Here is a 27,556-nt window from a genome sequence, read left to right on the forward strand (position 1 = left end):
TGAACTTTCTATTTCCCATCCACTCATCAAGATTTCTCTTGAAAAGGGCCAGTGAGTGCTCTGCTTGACATGTATGGGAAGTGTATTCCAGAGCATGGGCAGTCTCTGGGTTATGAACCTCTCCCTCCAGCATGTTCTGTTGATTGTGGTAATGAGGTTGAGGTCCCTGGAACATGTGGTGTGGAGGGATTGGGATTTCTTTAGGTGTAACATTTCTAACAGGGCTAGGTCAGACATGGGTTTGTAAGTCAACCAGAGATAGCCTCTTAATAGATGATATCAGACAGAGAAAAGCTGGTGTTTTTTGAGTCTGTCCATGTAGGGCATGTGTTTAAGGCCTAGGATCCTCTTCATGAGCTATTTTTCTGGCCTTTCCAGCTGTTGCAGGTGTTCAGTGATATACATGCCAAATGGGGCATTATACTTGATGACTGGTCTAATGAGGGAAGAGTAGAGAGAGATGATGACCTCTTTCTTCCTGGATGCAAAACCCTTGGTAATGAGATGTGCCACACAGAAGGATTTTCTGACCACAGTGGCAATGTGGTGGTCAAAGGAGAAATTGTTGTCAAACTGTCTCCCCAGATCTCTTATAACACCTTCAGTGTTGAGTGGGCTACCATCAATGTGGTAATTAGTGGGAACTGAGTTTTTCCCAAAGGGAATGACGATACATTTTTTGACATTAAGCTTAAGGTCTTGGTTTCAACACCAGTCGTTTGTCTCAGTGAGGCCTTTCTGTAGGATATCTACATCACTTGGGGAGTTAATAATGGCTCCCAGCTTGCAATCATCAGCAAACTTGGTCAGCCAGAATCCCTTCATGTTGGCTTGGACTTCTGAGAAGTAGATGCCAAACAGGAGTGGACCTAGGACTGATCCCTGTGAGACTCCACATATGACTGGTCAGCAGTCTGACTTGGAGTCTGCTACTTTCACACTGTGGGTTCTATCTGTAAGCCAGTTTGCAACCCACCTAGTGATATAGGGGTTGATGCCTAGTTTGACGAGTGTATCAATAATTCCTGACTAGGGAATGGTAACAAAGGCCTTGGCCAGATCGAAGTAGGCTGTATGAACTGCCCTGCCCTAATCCACAGCTCTGGTGACTGACTCAAAAAAGTCAACCTGGTTGAGCAGGCATGATATACTCTTCACAAAACCAAATTGAGTGGGATCCAGAGTTTGGAGATTCCCTATATCCTTGTTAATTAGGTGCATGATGATGTGTTCCATAGCCTTACATATCAGACTCGTCAGGCTAATGGGGCAATGATTCCCAGGGTCTGTAGTCACTCCCCCTTTATGCAGAGGGATGACTGTAGAAGTGCGCCATTCTGTAGGGACAAAGCCTGAGGTGAGGCTGTGATTGAACAGGGCACACAGGTGTGGTGCCAGTTCACTTTGTAGTTCATGTAGAACAGAGCCAGGGATATTGTTGGGTCCCATGGAAACTGTATTCTTGGCCTTGGACAATGTAGCTTTAACCTGTACTGCAGTAATCCTGGATGCCTGGCATTCTTCCAGTATTGTGATTGGTCCTTTGGGGGGGGGGAGTTGGCACTGAATCTGTTTGCCAGTATGTTGGCAATATCTGTTGGTTCAGTATAGGTGGTACCATTGTGCAGTAACTCAGAGCAAATCAGGGTATTGCCGTGGAGATTATTGATAGAACTGTAGAAGGCTTTGTGGTTGTTTTTAGTGTCTGCGGCAATTCTGCCTTCATAGCTAGATTTAGAGGTTTTGATGAGGCATCTCAACTTTTCATTGAGGCTAATAAGGGAGTTTTTCCAGTCTTGGGATTTCACCTTTTTTTGCAACAGTTTCTTCCTTCTGTTGTAGAGTTTGTTAATGACAGGGGACCACCAGATTGGCTTCCTTTTTTGGAGGAGAGTGTCTTGGTTCTGTTTGGTATGGTTAGTTCCATGCATTTATGTACGTGTTCATACAGCGCATTGCTGTATGATTCGGCGGACATGCACCTAGTTTCCATTTGCATGGGTGCTATGAAGTTAACCACCTCTGCTTTTAAGAGCCCAAAGTCAGCTTTGGAGAAGTTTTTCATGTTGGTTACCTTTTCTGGTGGTGTGGGTGAGATGTGAATTTTCATGTTAATTAGTTTGTGGTTGGGTCTAACCAGGGAGGAATTGACTATTGGTGTTGAGCAATGGTTCCCATATTAGTAATAACCAGGTCAAGGATGTTGCTTCCTCTAGTGGGGTTAAGAATGAACTGGTCCAGCGCATTGGAATTAATGAATTCCAGGAAGCGTTGGGCAAGTGTATTGGTGCATGAGTAGTTTTCCCAATTGATGGAGGGGAAGTTGAAGTCACTCAGTATGAGAGTGTTGGGTTGGACCCTAATAGTTCCCAGGGTGCTTAGGAATGTGGAGTGAGAGTCTTGGGACATGGTTGGTGACCTATAGCAGGCTATGACCTGAATCGTAGTCTTACACACTGTTAGTTGTACCTGAAGTATCTCTGATGCATTATGCTGGACTACTAGTCTGGAGGTGTGCATATTCTTTATGAATATGGAGACACCACCACCTTTGGAGCTTCGCCCCATGTTCTGTGGCCGAAAGGTGTGGAATGAGTTATAGCCTGGTAGCGTAGGGGTGCTTTCTGCTGCTTTAAACCAGGTCTTCGGTACAGCACAAATGTCGATGTTCTCCATTTTCTGGAGTGTTTTGAGCCAGTGCATCTTGAGATTTAAACTTCTAGCATTGAGCAGCATGACCCTCAGACCGCATTTATTTATAGCTGTTACGGAGGTAATTTGGTCTTTGTGACATCACCTAAAAAAGGCACTGTAGGGGTGCCAAGAGCCTTAGCCAGTATCCGGAATCCTAGGAGTGACAGATGCAGGCCATCTCTGGCAAAGCATCGAGGTCTGTCAATCATGTCATCCCAAGCAGACAGATACTGGCTCCCCTTAGAATGACACCAGAAACTTAGCAGCTACTTGACCAATGTGAAAGCAGGAGTTAAAGGGCTTTTGCTAACAACAACCGTGGGAATGAAAAAAAAAAATCCCACTAAAATTCTTAGATCTCAGTCACTCAAGCAGAATGCCCCTTCAAAGTTTATGCTACAAAAATGCGGAACACTCTCTTCTACCAGCATAACCAATGAAGAGAATTTTAAAATGTTCTCCACTAGACTTAAAACATACTTGGCACTCAGCTAACATCACAATTCTCTCATCCATCCCTTCTCTCTTTAATCAACAGTCTCTTCCCTTCTCGGGTACTGGCTTTGCTATAATTTCTTCTTACTCATTTTTCATATATAAGGAAATAATATCAGGATTCACAGCAATAGGGCAACACACAGAAGTACCACAGAAGTCACAGGAAAATAAAGTTGAATTTAAGTTGAATTTAATGAAGCGCTTTTCGTCTGTGGTGTACACAGACTTCCTCAGACAAAAAGTATTACAAACTACATTTAACTGAACAGCAGCTTAAATATCCAGCAGTATTAAGTCAAAGGTTCAATTAACCAATCAGGCACACCTTGAACCATGAATAAAAATTTAAAGTTAAAACGCAAGCTCACAGGACTTGAGTTCAATCACTCACATTATATTAAAATTAAAATTAAACTAGACAATCATAAAATCAGCCAGTTGTTAGCCTATCATCTAAATAGACACTAGCCACTACCTGATGTAAACAAGTACAAAACACAAAACAGTTAGAGTGTGTTACAAACTCATAAAGGCAAAAGACTATCTAACCAGGTTCTTAAGTTTAAGAAGGCTGCTAATAGAGCAGCCTTCATTGAGACCTGGTAGAGCATAGGCATTTAATCTAATTTGCCATCGCAATTCAGACGCCTCTAATAATAGGTGTACAGGGGCTCCTCTAATAGTGTCATGCATTTGTTCTATAACCATAAACTTAAAATGGTGGTCTTTATGCTGGATGATATGTTTAGCAAGAGCATTTTCATCTTTCGCTTTGTTAATTGCATATTGATGTTCGTAGATCCGATCTTTAAATCTACGCTCGGTTTTACCTACATAAAAACCTGTGCATTTTTGGCATAATGCCACATAGACCACCATTTTAGAGTTACAAGTGCATCTGCATCTAATGTCGTATCTAATATTATCAATGTCAAATCGGTTTGATTCAAGAATGTGACGACATTGATTGCAGTTTTGACATTTGAACATCCCAGAAGTACGGGTACTCTGCTGCTCAGGTTGTTCCAACAACATTTTCATATTTTACCCTTCTATATGTAACCTCAGGTTTAACTCCCAGTTTGTTCAAAATTGCAAGGTTGGAACGGAACAAGTTCCAGTTCTTAGTAATGATGTCCATAATAGACCTACTACTTGGACAATATGTAAGAATTAATCTAGTGTTATTATTATGTATAGGAGTAGTTCCACCTGTACATTCTAACCTAGACTCGGCCAACCCGGAAGAACTGATGTTCAGTATAGGTTTGTAAAACCCACTGGATCTTTTGTTAATCACCTCATTGACTAAGTTGTCTAATAAGTTAAGCGGATAGCCTCTATGAAGGAACATATTCTTAAGTAAGTCACATTCCCTAAGAAAGTCATCGTCCAGGCTCACCATCCGGGCTGCTCGTACGAGCTGACCCTTAGCCACAGACCTTTTTTGGTAGCTAGGATGGCAGCTACTAAAATGAAGAAAAGAATTAGAGTAGGTAGGCTTTCTATATATGCTGGCCACATATTTATTCAAGATGTCATTTTTCGCCAACCATACGTCTAAATAGGCTATTGCCTCAGTATTGAAGGAAGAGGTAAAAACTAAAAAGTCAGTGGAGTTATTAAGTAAATTTAATAATAACAGGCTATCAGCTTCTTCACCCTCTAATAAAATAAAGATGTCATCCAGGTAACGGGTGTAGTACTTGATCTTAGACACTACTACCGACTCATTGTTTCCACCAACAAACAGGGTGCCATCCCTAAGCAAAGGAACAACTTGCAGCAATCTTTTAAGGGGAAGCAACAGAAACAGTTTTTTCAGAGGCAGTAGATACCAGGAGTACCTATCACCTGGCTCTACCTCTGCCTCCTGGCCTTACTGAAGCCTCGGCTTGTGTGGTAAACGAGGTTCCTTGTGTGGTTTCACCTTTGCCTATTACTGATAACCTGCAGGATGTAGAGACTGATACTGTGGTTCCCCCCATTAACCAACGTATGGGCCCAGTTATTTCTACCAATCAACTTGGAGATTTTAATATCTTTAATTACTCCAACGTGCTGATCCCTGATGAACTGGCCGACCTTTTATCTAAGGGATACACCTATGTACCTCAACAGAAGTTCGATTTAGTGAACACCATCATCGATATTAAGATGTTTGCTCGTAAATTGAACTTTAACCTGCTGTTTGAAACTCGTGGTTTCAGTCATGATACTCCATCTGATATGTTTGTCCCTAGCATGTTTAACCCACCTCTGCACCCATTAGTACAAGCGTTTGAATCCACTTGTGAACTTGATTTAAGACATAGTAATTTGCATTTAAGTAAATGTACCAACGATTTAGGGAAGTCTGAAATGACCCTGTTGGAATATGTTAAGTTACATTCCTTAAGAATCTGTAAACCCGATAAAGGTGGTGGGGTTGTAGTCTTTGATCAATTAGACTACTTTGACAGGATGTTGGGCCTATTGTCTAATGATGCGTATATGATTAGTTCAAGGTCTGAGGTAAACCACGCATATCATAAAATTAAGAGCTCCTTGGACGAAATGTTTTTTGAGGGTAGACTTAACCAAGGTCAACACAAATACCTTACCACATTATTTCCCAGGTACCCTTGTATCTTTGGTATACCCAAGATCCACAAGGACCTTGTTAATCCACCTATGCGCCCACTCGTTGATGGGCGCGGCTCTCCTACATATCCTTGTGCCAAGCTGGTTGATACTATCCTGCAGAAGTACCTTGAGGATGAAGAGCAAATCTGTAAAGACTCTTGGTCTTTTCTTGATAAGTCAAACAACATTCCATTCAGTAGAGAGTACAATTTCCTGACAATAGATGTCAAGGATTTATACACTTGTATACCTTTGCAGATAGCTTTGGACTGGGTGGCCTTCTTCCTTAAGAGTAAGGGTGCCCCGCCCCATGAAATATCCCTTGTGATTGAACTGTTGGACTTGATCCTTTATAACAACTATTTTTTATTAGGAGAGAATTTCTATCTACAAAAAACTGGGGTGGCTATGGGGTCCCCTTGCGGAGCCAGCTTGGCCAACATAGTGATGTCATACTGGGAAAGGGAGAACATATTAAACAATGAGTCGGTAGTAGTGTCTAAGATCAAGTACTACACCCATTACCTGGATGACATCTTTATTTTATTAGAGGGTGAAAAAGCTGATAGCCTGTTATTATTAAATTTACTTAATAACTCCACTGACTTTTTAGTTTTTACCTCTTCCTTCAACACTGAGGCAATAGCCTATTTAGACGTATGGTTGGCGAAAAATGACATCTTGAATAAATATGTGGCCAGCATATATAGAAAGCCTACCTACTCTAATTCTTTTCTTCATTTTAGTAGCTGCCATCCTAGCTACCAAAAAAGGTCTGTGGCTAAGGGTCAGCTCGTACGAGCAGCCCGGATGGTGAGCCTGGGCGATGACTTTTTAGGAATGTGACTTACTTAAGAATATGTTCCTTCATAGAGGCTATCCGCTTAACTTATTAGACAACTTAGTCAATGAGGTGATTAACAAAAGATCCAGTGGGTTTTACAAACCTATACTGAACATCAGTTCTTCCGGGTTGGCCGAGTCTAGGTTAGAATGTACAGGTGGAACTACTCCTATACATAATAATAACACTAGATTAATTCTTACATATTGTCCAAGTAGTAGGTCTATTATGGACATCATTACTAAGAACTGGAACTTGTTCCGTTCCAACCTTGCAATTTTGAATAAACTGGGAGTTAAACCTGAGGTTACATATAGAAGGGGTAAAAATATGAAAATGTTGTTGGAACAACCTGAGCGGCAGAGTACCCGTACTCCTGGGATGTTCAAATGTCAAAACTGCAATCAATGTCGTCACATTCTTGAATCAAACCGATTTGACATTGATAATATTAGATACGACATTAGATGCAGATGCACTTGTAACTCTAAAATGGTGGTCTATGTGGCATTATGCCAAAAATGCACAGGTTTTTATGTAGGTAAAACCGAGCGTAGATTTAAAGATCGGATCTACGAACATCAATATGCAATTAACAAAGCGAAAGATGAAAATGCTCTTGCTAAACATACCATCCAGCATAAAGACCACCATTTTAAGTTTATGGTTATAGAACAAATGCATTACACTATTAGAGGAGCCCCTGTACACCTATTATTAGAGGCGTCTGAATTGCGATGGCAAATTAGATTAAATGCCTATGCTCTACCAGGTCTCAATGAAGGCTGCTCTATTAGCAGCCTTCTTAAACTTAAGAACCTGGTTAGATAGTCTTTTTGCCTTTATGAGTTTGTAACACACTCTAACTGTTTTGTGTTTTGTACTTGTTTACATCAGGTAGTGGCTAGTGTCTATTTAGATGATAGGCTAACAACTGGCTGATTTTATGATTGTCTAGTTTAATTTTAATTTTAATATAATGTGAGTGATTGAACTCAAGTCCTGTGAGCTTGCGTTTTAACTTTAAATTTTTATTCATGGTTCAAGGTGTGCCTGATTGGTTAATTGAACCTTTGACTTAATACTGCTGGATATTTAAGCTGCTGTTCAGTTAAATGTAGTTTGTAATACTTTTTGTCTGAGGAAGTCTGTGTACACCACAGATGAAAAGCGCTTCATTAAATTCAACTTAAATTCAACTTTATTTTCCTGTGACTTCTGTGGTACTTCTGTGTGTTGCCCTATTGCTGTGAATCCTGATATTATTTCCTGGTTTGTGCTGCTTAGTACTTGGTCATTTTTCATATATCTTTCTGATTTTTCTCTCTACTGTATGACAAATTTGTACATACTAAGCATTTGTAATACTACGATCTTGAAATCTGCATGGACAAATGTGTTCAAGTATGTGTATATATATATATATATATATATATATATATATATATATATATATATATATACACACATATACATATAGTGGATATAAAAAGTGCACACACCCCTGTTAAAATGCCTGTTTTTTTGTGATATAAAAAAATGAGATGACAATAAATCATTTCAAAACTTTTTCCACCTTTAATGTGACCTATAACCTGTACAATTCAATTGAAAAATAAACACATCTGTTAGGGGAAAAAATATAAAAATTAAAAAACATACAATAAGCTGGTTGCATAAGTGTACACACCCTTAAACTAATACTTTGTTGAAGCACCTTTTGATTTAATTATAGCATTCAGTCTTCTTGGGTACACACCTGCCATCAATCAATTAAAGAGATAAATAGAAAAAAGACACTTCGGCTGGAGATAAAAACACTTTAAAACAAATAAAATGACAAAAAGGTAAGCGCTTTCGAGGTAACCCTCTTCTTCAGACCTAAATACAAACTGATAAAAATCCTGGCTTTAAATACAAGCACTGACCAGTAAAAACAAGGCTTAGGAATACATCATGAAAAAATTTTGTTAATGTGGTAAACCTCTTCTCTTCAAAAGAGGTTTTAAAGACACAGCGCTATTGAGGCCAGGTGGAAAATATGCCTTGAAATCCACAATCTATCTTAATTCAACATATTCTTTCTCATTTTTAATGTCCCCTTCATGCAGACTGACATTCACTTTCTGCAAAACTAAAAATTTAAAATGATGCTGTGTATCATAATCAATTACATGCTTAGCTGGTGCATTTATGCATTTGCTGTTACATATGTCATTGAGATGTTCCAAAATTCTTTCTTTTAACATGCGATTTGTCTTGCCTATGTAGAATGCACTACATAAATTACACTTTGCTAAATAAACAATGTTTCTTGTGGAACAATCAGCATAAAAAGAAAACTCTATAGGCTTATCATTTAGTGGATGTCTGACCATCCAAGCAGACCATATATAGGTACAAGCTTTACAGGTTCTACAGGAGTGGGTACCTCTATGCTGTGAGTTAAACCTCTCACATATATCATGGTGCTTGTAACATAACCTTGTTTCAAGTTTCTATTATTCTTGAAGCTAAAGCTCGGATTAGTTCCCAGCACCTGGCTAGTACTTGAATCAGTCAACCCAACAGGCCAATTCTTTTTAACAATATCACATACTACATTGACATTGTTAAAATAAGTCAAACACAACCTATTCACAGGTTGATTAACTTTCCTTCCTGCACTTTGTACTTCAACTCGACAGCTTCAGAAAAATAGGGCTTGGTTTTACAGATATCGAAGGAATTAACCTCCTCTATTGCACTATCTATGTCAAACTTCTTGTATCCTCTATCTAGGAGATCTGACTAAAGGCCCTTGACTGCAGCAGTGTAGTCAGCCCTGTCAGTGTGAAGTCTATTACAGCATAGCACTTGATTCTTGACTACATTTTTCACAATATGCCTGGGATGCATACTGGAACGATGGAGAATGTTATTCTTCCTACAATCTTTCCTATGCATTTTAGTGGATACATCTCCTAATATGCTCTTACTAACAAGAACATCCAGAAAGTCCAGTTTCTTTTTTGAGAATTTAAGTGAGAAAGAGAGGTAGGATGTAGTATTCTCAAGGAAGTTGACAAAACTGTCTAAATCTTGCTCATTTCCATGCCAAGTAAAAAAGATGTCATCCACAAAATGCTTATAAAACGTAATGTGTTGCTTGAACATGTCAGAGACAAATACCATCTCCTTCTCCCATTGGGCCTTCTGTGGCAGCAGTATCACTTTGAGGCTGCAATTTTCCACAAAGTGGTACCAAGAGGGCTTAGGGCACTCAAAATGCCCTCATATGGAGACAAATACCCAGAACTGCTAAAGAGATGGCAGACTCTTAATTTACATTTAAGTATGGATTATATGTTGCTATTGAATGAATTCTTCTTTTCTGAGGAGAATTCTTTAGCATCTGATATCAATAGACTGACAAGTTTGTTAATGGACAATTATAAAGAGGATGCTTGCACTCAACTCCTTGATGATGTACTTCTTAATGTCTCCCTCTATGAGAGGAGACTTGAGAAAGAAAAAAAAAACAAGACATTGTGCAGGGACTTTGCCGATTTTCAGGCAGGAAATGTTTTTTCCTGGCCTAAAACATATAGACCAATCGATGTCCGCACTGACTCCATGGAGGTGGGACAACAGGCAAATGCTTCTAATGGAGTTAATAGTAGAGGCACGCCCCCTAGAGAACAACATTGTCGTACAGACAACGCTAGCAATATAGCTTCTAAGAGTTCCGTACAATACAGTCTGCCACCTAATTTTGGACTAGTTGACGCAGAATCTCTATCTCACGCTGGGGATGTTAATACCACCTATAGACAAGGTACTACACTCTCTAATTTTCATGTAACTGACTCTAATATGCCTCATGTATTTCACTCGGCTGGTACTGCATTGATTTCTCATGCTGTTTCTTCTACAACCAACAAACCGGCCTGCGACATAGTTTCTCCCTCTCAGACTGCTGCCAATGAGTTCATAGTGGGACATGCGACTGTTTCGCAAACTGATAGTGCTTTTTGTGATTTGAACGAAGGCAATTTTAACACTAAAAATAATGCTACTTCTGCCAATGGTGAAAATGAATGAGTGATGTCCTCGCCTTCTATTGAGAAAGCAACTGGGTTGTTGGGAGATAATGACTCCATTTTGACATCTGATAAGCCTAGTAGTAATGTAAATAATGTTTTTGGCACTAGTAATGTTGATGTTCATGCTAATGCAGCAGTGTGTAGTATTGATAGGAATGATGTTTTCCTATTGTAGGAATGAATGAAGTTAATATTAGTCCTAACAATATGGATACAAATGCTGGGTTACTTGGTCAATTTAATTGCGATAATTCAGCAACTTTCAAAACTAGTTTAGCATGTGTCAATAATTTATCTAATGCCGAGTGTTTTAAAGATGCTGATAGTTTAGTGGATGAGGACTCAGGCCATACTGCTATGCAGACAGCTAGTTTAAGTAAATCTACCTTGGACAATAATATGGTTTTGGCATCTAATATTACACATGCCAACTTTTTAACCAATACAGAACCTGTGGTTAAACCTAAGGTGTTTTCCTCTATGAACAGCAATAATGTGAGTAATGAAGGCACACGTTCTTCTGGGTTTTTCTTAGACAAAGCACTGCCCATAAGGCAAGACAAACATATGAGCAGGTCCAGGAGCTGCAGGTGATGAGGGAAGATACAGTCCAACCCTGGTGCTCAAAACAAGACATCGACTACACGAGGTCACAGATAAACAGCTTAGTTTTTAATTTATCCTCAGTTACTCTCACTGTTGAAGAACTTTCAGTGTTGAATAATGGCCTCTCCTTTGTTCCAGCCAGCAATATGAATTTGGTAGATACTGTTTTAGACCTTAATGTTTTTGCAAGAAATATAATGCTTAGAACCATATATGATGGCAATACTTGTGGAGTTGATAATGTTCATAATTTAAGAAAACCAAGTTGTTTTGTTCCTAATAATTCTCTGGCTATGGACGCATTTATTAAGATGTGTGAGAATGATCACAGGGAGTAACTAGTGAGAAAATTTAGGGCACGTTTTACAACGTGACTACTAGAGAAGGTCAAGCCCTGCGTACTTTGACTAAGGAAGATCACTTAACTATTAGACCAGCTGACAAGGGTGGTGGTATAGTAGTCCTTGATACAATGGACTGCTTGGATAGAATGCACAAAATGCTACATGATGTCAATGTATATATAAACTTACAAAAATTTCAGGTAAATGATATCATTAGTAGACGGAAGTTTTACATGTATGAATAACTTATGACTGACCAGATTGATTATTCTTTGTATTCCTACTTTAGTGTTGAGCATCCTACCATACCAGTCATTTATGGTTTGCCAAAAGTGCACAAAGATCCATAAAACCCCCCGTTTAGACCCATTGTTTCAGGAAGGGGCTGGCTTACAGAACCTATGTCTATCTATGCTGAAAAACATCTAAGATGTGTTTTGAACAAAATACCTACTGTCCTAAAGGATAGTAAACAATTTCTGGAGCATCTGTTTCTTTGGGCCGAGTCTAGACAGGATACATTTATCAGAGAAGTTATTTTTTAACTTAGGATGTGAATTCATTATTTACGGTCGTTCCTAATGAAGAGGGAGTAGAGACTGTTAAAAGCTTTCTAAACAAAGAAAGTGAGTTTTCTAATATTAAAGTGAATATGATTTGTGCATTACTTGATTTGATATTAGAGAACAATGTTTTTCTATTTGAGAATGAATTCTTCCTTCAGAAAGTAGTTGCTATAAGCAGAGCATGTGCTAACACATACGCCAACATTGTGCTGGCCCAATGGGAGAAGGAGATGGTATTTGTCTCTGACATGTTCAAACAACACATTACATTTAATAAGCATTTTGTGGATGACATCTTTTTTACTTGGCATGGGAATGAGCAAGATTTAGACAGTTTTGTCAACTTCCTTGAGAATACTACATCCTACCTCTCTTTCTCACTTAAATTCTCAAAAGACAAACTGGACTTTCTGGATGTTCTTGTTAGTAAGAGCATATTAGGAGATGTATCCACTAAAATGCACAGGAAAGATTGTGGGAAGAATAACATTCTCCATAGCTCCAGTATGCATCCCAGGCATATTATGAAAAATGTAGTCAAGAATCAAGTGCTACTCTGTAAGAGATTTCACACTGATAGGGCTGACTATGCTGCAGTCAAGGGCCTTACATTAGGTCTCCTAGATAGAGGATACAAGAAATTTAACATAGATAGTGCAATAGAGGAGGTTAACTCCTTTGATATCTGTAAAACCAAGCCCTATTTTTCTGACAGCTGTCGAGTTGAAGTACAAAGTGCAGGAAGGAAAGTTTATCAACCTGTGAATAGGTTGTGTTTGACTTATTCTAACAATGTCAATGTAGTATGTGATATTGTTAAAAAGAATTGGCCTATTTTGTTGACTGATCCATGTATTAGCCAGGTGCTGGGAACTAATCTGAACTTTAGCTTCAAGAATAATAGAAACTTGAAACAAAGGTTATGTTACAAGCACCATAATATATGTGAGAGGTTTAACTCACAGCATAGAGGTACCCACCCCTGTAAAACCTGTAAAGCTTGTACCTATAAATGTACGAGCCACCAAATAAGAGTCAGATGAAGGAAGACACTTTATTAAACAAGCCATAATCCACCACAATTAACGCTGCCAATACAACTACTGCATTTCCGTATGAAACACTTCGTCAGATAAAAATATCTCACATTCAAATGCAGTTTAAATATTGTGACATCATGACAAAACCTAAATTCATTGGATGTTGCTAATAAGTTACAAATCTAATGAAAAAACCCAGCATACCAATAAAACTAGTTAAAAAGACTTAAAAAAACCCTTATATATAAAACTAAAATTCTTTAAAAACATGTGAAATCTGAAAATGCTTGTATATTATATATGTATAAAAAATCCTTTATAAAAACCTAACTTGATGTAAATAATATCCTTATGTCTCCCAGTGTAAAGTTAACACCTTACAAAACTTTAAAGTTTAGCTGATCTGAGTTTCAGAACGGGAATAATAGACAACATTCCATTTAATCCAGGATACCTATTAGCCTCCAAAATAATTTGCCAGTACAATTCTCGGTACTCCAGCCTGGTCTCCCACATTCCGCCCCTGATTTCTTTTGGGACCATCTCTAAAACATAGAAATTGTAACTGGCTTGTGTACAAAGCAATTTATGGTGAAATAAAGCATTTTTGGAGTTAGCTTTATTTATTTCATAATAGTGTTCATAGATCCTGGTTTTTAATTTACGTTCGGTCTTCCCAACGTAAAATGAGCCACATGCTTTGCATTTGCATTTTTTAGATCTTAGTATATCCAAGGGGGAAAGTTGTTTTATTTCCAGAATTTACAGGAAACCGACCTTCTCCAACTCATACCTCCATTTTAGTAGTGGGCACCCTTATTTTCAAAAGAGAAACCTCGTTAAGGGACAACTAGTGAGGATAAGTCGAATGACTTCAAGCGATGTGGATTTCAATGATGAATGTAAAAATGTTAGTGAGATGTTCAGAAATAGGGGTTACCCACTTGATTTAATAACAGAGGTAGCACATGAGGTAGAGTTGGGGAGAAGTAATATGTTTGCACCTATACTGGGACAAGATCTGCCAACGAATACACTTTCGATAAATCCCACTTTGTACAATAACGCCCATGATATTAAAGATGCATATATTTTAGATTTTAATGGAGATTCTAATATTATTAGGGGGGTGGTACATCGTGAATGGGAAAGGTTTCAACAATTTTCCAGTATTGATGCTAATGTACTGGGCCCTATACATTTCACTTATAGACGAGATTTAAATTTTAAGAGGTTGTTTGAATATAAGAATTCCAATGGACTCAAGGAGGGTAGATCCAAATATGGTACGTTTAAATGCGGTGCGTGTTCTCAATGTGGATATATTTCTAATGCACCATCGGTGATGATTAAAGGTAGAAATAGACACATTGTCTCTAATTTTTATGCTAACTGCAATAGTTCGGGTATAGTGTATTTAGCCACATGCAAAGCATGTGGCTCATTTTACGTTGGGAAGACCGAACGTAAATTAAAAACCAGGATCTATGAACACTATTATGAAATAAATAAAGCTAACTCGAAAAATGCTTTATTTCGCCATAAATTGCTTTGTACACAAAGTTACAATTTCTATGTTTTAGAGATGGTCCCGAAAGAAATCAGGGGCGGAATGTGGGAGACCAGGCTGGAGTACCGAGAATTGTACTGGCAAATTATTTTGGAGGCTAATAGGTATCCTGGATTAAATGGAATGTTGTCTATTATTCCTGTTCTGAAACTCAGATCAGCTAAACTTTAAAGTTTTGTAAGGTGTTAACTTTACACTGGGAGACATAAGGATATTATTTACATCAAGTTAGGTTTTTATAAAGGATTTTTTATACATATATAATATACAAGCATTTTCAGATTTCACGTTTTTAAAGAATTTTAGTTTTATATATAAGGGTTTTTTTAGGTCTTTTTAACTAGTTTTATTGGTATGTTGGTTTTTTTTCATTAGATTTGTAACTTATTAGCAACATCCAATGAATTTAGGTTTTGCCATGATGTCACAATATTTAAACTGCATTTGAACGTGAGATATTTTTATCTGATGAAGTGTTTCATACGAAAATACAGTAGTTGTATTGACAGCGTTAATTGTGGTGGATTACGGCTTGTTTAATAAAGTGTCTTCCTTCATCCGACTCTTATTTGGTGGCTCGTACATTTTTAGTTTCTAGTTCTCTTTTTTGGCCATTTCCAGGGGCGGCTTGTGGTATCGGACTGCCGGACTGCAGCCCTCCCACCTAGAAAAAAAAAAAAAAAAGAAAAATCTTTAAAACTAAAAAACAAACAGGAAAAAAAAAAAAAAAAAGTACGAGTCCAGACTCCTCTGCGCATGTGCAGACATTTGATGACCTCAGACTGCCTTTATCAGCAGTCCGGATAGAGATAGACAGGTACCCAGCAATCATTGCTGCAAATGCATCCAGGAATCAGTGCAGGGATGACCACACAGAAGAGGAGTACCGGACTGCTTCAGCTGCAGGCAGATCCAATCAGGACTGAGAGAGGTGAGCTGCCCTCGTGGGACTTTCATTGCGCGGGCTCATTCAGGAGGTAGGTGTAGCAGGTTTTGGTCACTGGCTGGATTGCTCCGTGTCGCGGGTGGCTTTGCTGCTTCAGGTCGCTGGATTGCTCTGGTGGTTTTGCTGCTTGGATTACTTCAGGTCGCTGGCTGGACTGCTTCGTTCAGTCGCTGGGTCATGCATCAGGTAAGAGTGTGTGTTTGTGTGTGTGTGTGTGTGTGTGTGTGTGTGTGTGTGTGTGTGTGTGTGTGTGTGTTGGGGGGGTTGTGACCCAGCATTATAATTTGAGTGCTGAGTAGCACAGTAGCTCTGTTAATAACAGTAAATGAAACTTTTTTAAGCGATCGCAGTTATGGGTATACTTGTCAGATTGTTTTCCAATACTTGTAGTTTTTGTGTGTTGGTCATTACTTGTGGTTTTTGTGTGTGGGTCATTACTTGTGGTTTTTTGTGTGTCGTTTATGTTGTTTAGCCAGCGACTTGCATCAAAGTCATTTAATTTACTTAGCAGCGTCTTGTGTGGTATTTTGTCAAATGCCTCTCCGTTTATGTTACTCTGGTCACCCAGTCAAAAAACTGTTGTTTTTTTTTTTTTTCTGGGGAGGGAGGTAGGCCCTGCTTGCCATCAAGCAACACCTTCTCTGAGAATCTGAGGCTGTCTTTCTCTAGGTGATCATAGTCTGATTATTTACCTTGTAGATTCACCTTCTGTGGTGTAGTGAGATGCCGAGATGTACATTGCAAATGTACATAAAGCAAGTAGTTGTTCTCAGCACAGCCTTCCACATGGGCATCTCATGGATGCTTTCTTGGCATGGGGCTAGCCCTGGTTTCAATGTGGGGATGCTTTTGTGCTGAGGGATTCTCCACCACTATGTCCCTTCTTCCTTCCTTCAGAAAATGAAAGCTGGCCTTTGGCTGTTTTTCTCCTACCCCCACCAGCCTTCTAGTACTAAACTGGACCTGGCTGTTCAGTATTACAGACAGAAGATCTCTTTAAGTCTGCACTGGAAGATAGGCTGGGAAACCATTTTGGATTGTCTGAAGTGAGTATCCTGCCACTGAGGTGAGACAGTAAGGTTGGTATTTTTCTGCCTTTTCCGTGTTGTTCCTCTATTGTAACCGCAAGTTGCATCTGTTCTCTTCCACACTTCAGGTAGTTTTCCTTTGTCCCATGGTTTGTCACAGTGTAATATTGGGAGTTACTTCATCAGCCTTTAGGACAAAGACAGGTAGGACTTGGAGAACTCAGTATCTAAAACTTTCCTAGTCTGTTGACCCCTACACTTACCCACAATGCTGACCAGGCAAGGACCCTGTTCACATCTCTTTTACCACATACTGAGAAGAATACATCATCTAATGTGACCCCAGAATACTGTACTGTACTGAATATACAATTTTTGTGTAAAAATAATTCCCTTTTCTGCATTTCTCAGCTGTTTTATCATTTGTGTACCTTTCTGTCTTGGAATTCTGAAGTTTTTCAGATCAACATGTTCCAGCTTCTGTTTTACTGAAAGTGTGACCAACTTTCACTCCCCTTTCTGAGTTTTGCCTCACTCTGTCACCCGCTACTTCATGTTAATTAATTGTCCTGGGCTGTCAGTAGTCTTTTTATTTTAGCAAAGCTACTTCCATTGCTTCTAATGTTACAAAAAAAAAAAAAATAGGGGTTTAGTTGTAGTGGTGACAGTACTGCTTTCTGAACTCAGCAGTTGCTGTAGATGGGTGTCTTTTTGTGTAGCAGCACTTTCTGTTTTTTTGTAGCTGCTTTCTGAACTCAGCAGTTGCTGTAGATGGGTGTCGTTTTGTGTAGCGGCACTTTCTGTTTTTGCTGTAGTAGCTTTTGATTCTCATTACAATTTTTATACATTACAGATGGCAAAGAATGTAAAAATGTCAGTGTGGGGAAAATATTCCACCTTAATACCAACGTGTGCTTAGGTGAAAAGCATTTTGTAGAGGATTGTAGCATTCACAAGGTCTTTAAACCATATACTGTCAAAGGCAGGAAACACAGGCTAGTGTTAGAAGGTAGAGGGTAGCTAACTACGGATTGATGGTTCAGGTTGACCGTTCCATTTTCCAGAGCTTAGTTCTTGTCTAAAATGTTATCTGTTAAGCATAAAGATAAAGACTTTAATGGAAAGTTCATGTCAGGTCCCCCTGAATCAGGTCATGCCAAGGATTCCTGCCATGGTCCTGCTTCAGAGAAGTCCATACCTAATCCAGGACATCACAGGACCCTTTGACCTCAGAGCTTGAGTGCAGACCCTTGCTGTAGATGCCAATTACACTCCTGTTGGGGCCAACCATGCCATCTCTGGGGTCGGCCTTTCAGCTTTTCACATTAGTGCTGTTGGTGTTGGCATTGGTGTAGACTGGGGTTTTGATTTTAGTAGTATGTTTAGCCTCTTAGAATCAGTCTGGGGTAGGACTTTCATTCTTGATGGTGAACAGATTTTGGCTTATGCCACCCCAAGTCAGTACTGTCAGACACTGGGACTGTATTTGTCTTAGGGCTGGACTTTTCATTGCCGATGTTGGATGGGTTTTGGACAAGGCCATTCCATGTCAGTTCTGTCAGACCTTGTGACTGTGTTATCTGTGGGCTAGGCTTTTCATTGTCAGTGTTGGGGCCAAAGCCATCCCAGGTCAGTACTGTCAGACCTTGGGACTATGTTAATCTTGGGGCTAGATTTTTCACTATCAGTGTTGCATGGGTTTTGGCCAAGGCCATTCTTGGATGGAGACCTTCTTTTGACTGGCACCACATTTCTTCATCAGCCAGAGCAAGAGGAATTGGAGAGCCCCCTGCAGAATGCCACCATTGCCCTCCTCTTCCTCAGACCCCTGTTATCTGGGAGTGAACAAGAAGACCAAGTGTAAGGGGACTTAATTAGACTTCCCTCAGGAGTCGCCACTCAGTGTTATATGAATAAACAGTGACATATAAAGTTGTTTGCTAGCAGCAACCTCTTGTTACAGATTTCTTTAATGTGGAATTATTTAGATGACTTTTACTACTTCAGAGATTGTGCATATTTACTGATACTGGCGGACTGTAGAAGGTTGAGTAGACTTTTATGATGGAAATGTTCTGAATTGGGTAGTTTTGTCATTGGTGCATGCATTTTGTTTCATTGTTTACTGGAAAAATGTTCAAAACAATAAATTTAAAATGCCGTCTAACAACTGTACTGTATTGTACAAGGAATATAATTTAGTAGAATCAGGAAGGTGTGTCGAAGAGCACATGTACGTTTCATGTGCAAGGGGCCTATGATTTGAAAACAGCCCAAAGTTAATCTTTATCTGCCACTGGCAAAATGTATTTTCTTTGAATGTGGGAATGTGGGTTTCAATGCTGTTTCATTGAATGTGCGTTTCAAGGGCAGAGAAGTTTTTAATGCTAAGCCTGTTTTCATTGTGAGACTGTGTTGCATTGTTTAGCAGATGTCTTAGTGTTTGTGCTGTAAAATGCAAAATAAAACTTTCAAATGAAATCCAGATCATCATAGAAGTAAAGCAGTATGCACATTAGTGTTTATGGTAAATGGAGTGAAATAGACAAGTAATGGATCATTGGAATGGCTGGAGGGGGGAGGGCTCCATTCGACCATGATTTTGTGAGGGGGAAGGTCTGCAAACTCAAAGACAGCCCCAGCTGAACTATACCTCCCAACTGTCCAGATTTTCACAGAATGAATAGATTTTTGCTTCTTATTTTTGGTTTGTTCCTCATAATATTTGTGGTTTTCTGGAAAATCATTTTAGGAATTAAGTCACTAATGACACTGAGTTTCAGACTTCATAACCTTCAGAAAAATGCATGCTGAAGTAAGACCTGTTCTATCAACTGTCTCAGTTTATACAAGAGCAATTTTTAGCACTGTTTATATGTTCCCCCAATATATATGGCCTTGTCCAGATTTATTGCATTAACAGGTTGAGAGGTACATGCAAATAAATTGCTTTATAGAATTAGGCATAGCCAAACCTCTCAACTGTCCCCGAATTTGGCTCAAAATGTTGCTCTTCCCCTAATAATCCCTCTGCAAAATAGCAATTTCGGAAGAAAACATGGAGGGTTTACAATTTAGAAATAACTGTAATAATCAGAGTTATAGATTACTTTTATTTCAGAAATGCATGTAGATTCTTTTATTTTGTCAGCTGCTCAAGTTAGCAGTACTATTAAGTGTCCCTCCTTTGACAGATTCCCAGCTGTATTGTGTGGCTATTTTTATATTTTTGCATCACCTTTTTGGTCCTTTTTTCATAAAATTGTTTTTTGGCAAATTAGTGGTAAATCATTAAAGACTGAAGTTGGAAAATGACAGACATTTGAGTTTCAGATTTCATATCCTTCAGAAAATTCATACTAACGCAAGACCTACTATTCTATTATCTTTCTAAGTTTATAAGAGCAATATTTAAAAATTGTCCTTATTTTTGGGCCTTTGCCCACTTCTATGTATGGCTTTGCTCTGAGGGTGAGGTATGACAAATGTGTCAGGGCCATCACAGTCAGCCAGAGACATTTCAAATTGTGACATACTTGTTGCACCCCACTCCCCCATGTAGTGACTCTGGATGTGTCCAAGCAACACAAGGAGCAGTTGTGCAGTGTAAATGTGCAGGGTATCTCCCCATGCAGTGTAAATGTGCAGGGTATCCCCCCATCCAAGGTAGACACAAGTACTACAGTGGCTTTTCATCTGTTCTTGATTTTGTAGAATGGTCTGGTTTCTGTCATATTTTTGTACTGTTGATTTATGCTTATTACTCAAAGTGCCTGTTGCTCTGTGTTTTAAGTAGCAATGCTTTAATGACCATCAGGTAAGCTTGTCTGAGATTATAACATGCAAGTAAGCTTTGATAACCATACTGTTAAAGAATTGCCAACATTGAAGCCTTTCTGTTGTTGCCATGCAGAGAATACTTAACTACATAATGTATAAGCGTTGGGTATTGAAATGCATATGACAGTATTTGTAATAAAGGACAGGATTACATATTTTAAGAAGCTCATTACACTTGGAGACTTGATCTCTGAGGGCATTACCCGTAAACTAAACAGAATGCCATTCGTGTGTGGTCCATAACCTGTACAGTAATCCTTTAAGCAATGTATCTTGAGCTTGTTTGCTTTTCATTTTTTACTTTGATCATGTTTTCCCCATGAAACAAGTAGATAGTTGTCAGGCAGCAGGTCTTTTTTGGATAAGAAACATTTTTACAAGTGGGGGCATCACAGAGATTGTTACTTTCAGCATGTTACTTGGTACTTTAATAAAGCTGAATATAAATTATAATGCAGTGCAAGGAGAAGTGGTTTGAGTTGAGTGCTGCATGTTTTTCTTATACTTGATTTTGACTGGCATTCCAGTAATGTCTTTAAAAAGTAATTTATTTTTTCATGCCTCACAACCTTTTTGTTTTAATCTAGATATTAAGTAAGCTGTCAAGCAGCCAATGCATTGGACATTTTCTTTTGCACTTCATTTGTCTTGATTGGACTCTCATAATGAGGGTTTGGCACCCAGGGCAGCATATTTAAAGTTTTGTTTTTGTGGTTTTGAGCATAGCTCCTCCCCTTTCTAGTTGTTCGCACCCCTTCCCATTGACCCCACCCATTTGGCTATTTCCTGCAGCTCCCCTTTGATTTGAAGTCACCAGTCGCCACTAGCCATTTCGTGTTGGTTTTTGTACCTATAAATGGTCTGCTTGGATGGTCAGACATCCACTAAATGATAAGCCTATAGAGTTTTCTTTTTATGCTGATTGTTCCACAAGAAACATTGTTTATTTAGCAAAGTGTAATTTATGTAGTGCATTCTACATAGGCAAGACAAACTGCATGTTAAAAGAAAGAATTTTGGAACATCTCAATGATATACGTAACAGCAAATGCACGAATGCACTAGCTAAGCATGTAATTGGTTATGATACACAGCATAATTTAACATTTTTAGTTTTGCAGAAAGTGAATGTCAGTTTGCGTGAAGGGGACATTAAAAATGAGACAGAATATGTTGAATTAAAATGGATTGTGGATTTCAAGGCATATTTTCCACCTGGTCTCAATAGGGCTGTGTCTTTAAAACCTCTTTTGAAGAGAAGAGGTTTACCACATTAACAACATTTTTTCATGATGTATTCCTAAGCCTAGTTTTTATTGGGCAGTGTTTATATTTAAATCCAGGATTTTTATCAGTTTGTATTTAGGTCTGAAGAAGAGGGTTACCTCAAAAGCACTTACCTTTTTTTCATTTTATTTGTATTAAAGTGTTTTTATCTCCAGCCGGTGTCTTTTTTCTATTTATACTTTTATATATTTTTGGACACTTTTGGTTCCTCCACTTTCTTTGCTATTATATTTGGATATCAATTAAAGAGACTCTGATTAACCCCAAATAATGTTCAGGTATCCTAGTAGGATTTTCCTGACATTTACTCAGTTGCCTGCTACAGCAAAAGCCATGATTCACAGAGAGCTTGCAAAGCATCAAAGGGATCTCATTGTTGAAAGATATCAGTCAGGAGAAGGGTACAAAAAACTTTCCACAGCATTGGATATACCATGTAACATAGTGAAGACAGTCATCAAAAAGTGGAGAAAATATGGGACAACAGTGACATTGCAAAGAACTGGATGTCCCTCCAAAACTGATGAAAAGACAAGACGAAAACTGAACAGGGAGGCTACAAGAGACCTACATCAACACTGAAGGAGCTGCAGGAATTTCTGGTAAGTACTGGTTGTGTACTACATGTGATAACAATGTCCCGTATTCTCCATAAGTCTGGACTATGGGGTAGGGTTGCAAGACGAAAGCCTTTTCTTACACAGAAAAACATCCAGGCCCAGCTAAAATTTGCAAAACAATACATCAAGTCTCCCAAAAGCATGTGGAAAAATGTGTTATGGTCTGATGAGACCAAGGTTGAACTTTATGGCCACAATTCCAAAAGGTAAGTTTGGTGCAAAAACAACACTTTGCATTACCAAAAGAACACCATCCACACTGTGAAACATGGTGATGGCAGTATCATGCTTTGGGATTGCTTTTCTTCAGCTGGAACTGGGGTTTTAGTTAAGGTGGAGTGAATTATCAGCAGTTTCAAATACCAGTCACTTTTGGCCCCAAACCTTCAGATGCCTGCTAGAAAGCTTAAAATGAAGAGGAATTTACCCTTTCAATATGACAATGACCCCAAGCATAGATCCAAATCAACAAAAGAATGGCTTCACCAAAAGAAAATTAAAGTTTTGGAATGGCCCAGCCAGAGCCTAGACCTTAATTCAATAGAAAATCTGTGGGGGGACCTGAAGAAGGCTGTGCACAAGAGATACACTTGCAATTTGACAGATTTGGAGTGTTTTTGCTAGGAAGAGTGTACAAATATTGCCAAGTCAAGATGTGCCATGCTGATATACTCCAACCCAAGAAGACATGTAATTAAATCAAAAGGTGCTTCAACAAAGTATTAGTTTAAGGGTGTACACAATTATGCAACCAGCATATTGCAGGTTTTTTTTAATTTTTATATTTTTTCCCCTAACAGATTTGTTTGTTTTTCAAACAAATTGTACAGGTTATAGGTCACATTAAAGGTGGGAAAAGCTCTGAAATGATTTATTGTGGTCTCTTTTTTTTTATATCACAAAAACCTGACATTTTAACAGGGGTGTGTGTGTGTGTGTTTGTATATGTAGATATATATATATATATATATATATATATATATATATATATATATATATATATATATATATATATATATATATATATATATATATATATATATATATATATATATATATATATATATATATATATATATATACACATATATAAATATATATGTATATATATATATATATATATATATATATATAGGTCTAGGTTAGAAGATCGACAGCCGACATCACCGACAACGGATTAGCGGGCGCCAGATGATCGACATTCGGAAGACCGGCTACGGATGAAACGCCGATGCCAGGGATAGTGACTTGGAAAGAAGGCTGTGTGAGTATCACGGTGGTGACGGACGTTAGGGTGCTGAGTAAGGTAAGTGTGGATAGTGACAGTCTGTGGGGATAGGGGTGGGTTAAGTGAGTTAGGGTTAGAGCGGGTTAGGTAAGTGTGCGGTAGTGGTATGTTTTGGGTTAGGGCGGGTTAAGTGAGTTAGTGTTAGGGGCGGGTTAGGTAAGTGTCGGTAGTGGTATTTTTTGGGTTAGGGGCGGGTTAAGTGAGTTAGGGTTAGGGCGGGTTAGGTAAGTGTCTTGGTAGTACTATTTTTGGGTTAGGGGCGGGTTAAGCGAGTTAGGGTTAGGGCGTGGGTTAGCTGAGTGTCTGATAGTGACGGACCTTAGGGTAAGGTTTGGGTTAGGGTTGTACATAGTTGTGTGTGTGAGGTTTAGTGTGGGTTTGTGAGGATTTTGGTGTGCTTGTGTTCTGTGTGTGGTTTTGGATAGGGATGTGTTTTGTTAGTTGATTGTTGTTATTGTGGTGTGTGCAGTGTATGGGGTTTCGTGTTTGTGGACTGTCGGTTACTTGTTTGTCGGGCATGTGAGGTGTCGTGGTTATGGTTTGTCGATTATGTGGTGTCGATGTTTCTGTTGTCGGTGAAAGTAGCTGTCGATGTTATAACCTAGAACCATATATATATATAAATATATATATATATATATATATATATATATATATATATATATATATATATATACAGTATAAGTTCAGTTCTATTTAAGTATTATTCTTTGTTTAAATCACACCATCATTCTGGCATAATGGAACTATATTGTTTGTTGACTAATTGTAGTACAGTTTTTCTCCCAGGGAGTCCACTGAAAAGGGGAAAAAAGTCTAGACAGAGTACCCAACTCAACAAACTGGGCATAAATAAATGCTATGACAAGCAGTATCAGCACAGATACAATCCCTTTTTTGTTTTGTTTTCATATGTCCCCTATTGTCACTTACTAATCCCGGATTAAAGTCTATGGGGTAATTCAATATAGCCTACATGGAGCTAATCTCCGTGTAAGCATAGTGGAGCTGCCCAAACATGGAGTTTGGAGGCTGAGCAACCCAGGATACAAGGCTGGGGGCGTGCACGAGCCTCCCAGCACTGTTCAGCAACAGAGGTGATTGTATAATGTAAATCACCTCATTTGCTGCTGAAAAACATGCAAATGAGGTAAATTTGCGATCCAGGAAGCAGGGAGACATCCGTGCAGGAGCTGTGTCTGCAGTAGAAATGTATGCAGTTAGTAACCGTGTACAGGACTGCAAAAATAAAAACTGGGCCATGACAACTAAAAGTAAAGCATGTATTATGTGCATTTGGCATGCCAATGGCCAACACTATGGACATTGGCATGAAAAAGTGTTGCAAAATGAGTAAACTTAAAAGGTTTTTTTTTGCAGATATGGGCTGTTTAAGCCGAGTGCAATGGCTCTCAAACATGCGATCTTGCAAAAAATAAAATAATAATAGTAAAAAGGCAATTTGAATGGTAAAATTAAATTTTACATTATTCTGGACAGCATGCAGACTCATAACAATGGCAGGTAACAGTGGTTGCTAAGGACATAGGCTCTGTCGTAGTGGTGTAACCAGGGTATACACAATTTTTGTATGTAAATGAGCTAAATTTATTGAATAGCAAAATGGGACACCATGTTTGCAGGTGCCTAACCGTGTAAGGGCTATAACATGATAGTGTAGGCAGAAGAGACAGCTGACATGAAAAGGAGGTGTGTCATGTTTTATGTAAGCTCATTGGAGCTCAGTGGCTTCTGTTTGCACTCAGCTAATCACCGCTAAGCAAGGGAGTGTGTCTGAGGCTGCTTAGCTGTGCTTAGCTGGTTTAAGAAAAGCTAAGAGTTCTTGTGTATAGGGGAGGGTCAGATCTTCTTAGAAGTGTTTACATTTGAGCAGCAGGTTTGAGCGGCATGGCTTGGGGGCTTAAAAATACAGATAAAAAACAGGAACACCTTTACAAAAGGAAATTAACTATAAATGACTAATAATCCCTCTGGCACTCACACTGGCCCATTCAAACCCCTCAGTAATGCAGCTGGCAGGTGGAATATATCATAGTCAGCCAATCACACAAGCTGCATCTGCAGCACACCAGTATAAAGTATGCAAACACCCTTCAATCTGATTTTTCCCACATACTCTGCACCATTGGAGTACACACTTGGGAATTTTAACTAACAAAATGATAGGGCTTGCTACTGTTTTGCTACATCTCTATGTGCTACAGACTGAGGGTGGTGATGAGGATGATGCTGACAACCATCCCAGACTGAGGATAAGAAGAGTTTTCAGACTCAGGGTAACCTTTCAGGTGCTACATGAGCTGGAGATAGTAGAGAGCTATGGAGTGGACAGGGACATACTACAGCAACGTATGGAGTTCTGCCAGCCTCACCTCAGACCCAGAGCCAACAGAGGGGAACCCATCCCAGTGGAAACAAAGGTATATGTAGCCTTAAGAATACTAGCTATAGGTACCTTCTAAAGACATACTGGGGACATCATGGGGGTCTCACAGGCATCCATATCCAGGGTACTCCAGCAATTCCTGGATGTCAAGCTAAGACATGCCAGTGAGCACATTTCCTCAGCACCCCTGAGGAGAGTACCAGCAATATTCATCTCTTCCTCCATGTAGCTCACTACCCAGAAGTACTGGGTGCCATAGACTGCACTCATGTCCACATCAAAGCACCAACCAGTGAAGAAGGTAGAGTCTATGTCAACACAAGGGGTATCACTCCATCAACTGACAGGTCATATGCAATACCTAGGGCATTATCATGAATGTGTGTGCTGGCAGCCCTAGCAGTTATCACAACTCTCACACCTGGCATGCCTTACAACTGTACCAGGCATTTGCCAGGGGGGACATCCTATATGGCTATCTAGTGGGGGATGCTGGCTATGCATTGGAACCATGGATGATGACACCCATCAGAAATGCACACACACACTCACATACACACACACACACACACACACACACACACACACACACACACACACACACACAAACACTCTGAAGAATGCCATAATGAGGTACACACACAAACTAGGAACATTGTAGAGCATGTGTTTGGGCTGCTCAAGTCACAGTTCTGCTGCCTTGACATATCTGGTCCAGCCACATGTGCACACATGTTCATAGTATCTGCCATGCTACACAATATGATTCTGCAGAAACAGCTGTGGCAGTAACATCACAGGTAAGGGGCACACAGCCCGGCACCATTGCCAAGGTCCCCACAAGCACAGGGGGACTCAGAGGAGGAAACCCCTGAGCCTGTCTCTGGAGGCAGACATAGGCAGGCCCAGTGCACCCTGGCCTTGGCAAAGAGGCAATGCATAGCACATACAATTACACCCTAGGGACCCAGGGACTGACACCTATCTCCAACTTGCACACACAGTAAAAAGGATGCCACACACATCACATTACCTGTACCTTACCATGTATATGCTGTGTACTGCATGCATCCGACAGAGTCAGCCCTGAAGCACTGTCCTCACAAGTGCCACAGGCACAAGGTAAGTCACTCTTGTTAACAGTAAATGAATGGGGTAGTATGTTGTGGTAGCATATCTATGGTATTGCTTCATATATGGAAGGGAATGGGGTGGCCTACCAAGATAGCAGCAGACAACTGTGTGGGAGCAGCAGACAGCTATGCGGG

Source organism: Protopterus annectens, chromosome 5.part0 (genome assembly GCF_019279795.1).
Source record: "Protopterus annectens isolate FY-2018-M chromosome 5.part0, PAN1.0, whole genome shotgun sequence".
Lineage (NCBI taxonomy): Eukaryota > Metazoa > Chordata > Ceratodontiformes > Protopteridae > Protopterus > Protopterus annectens.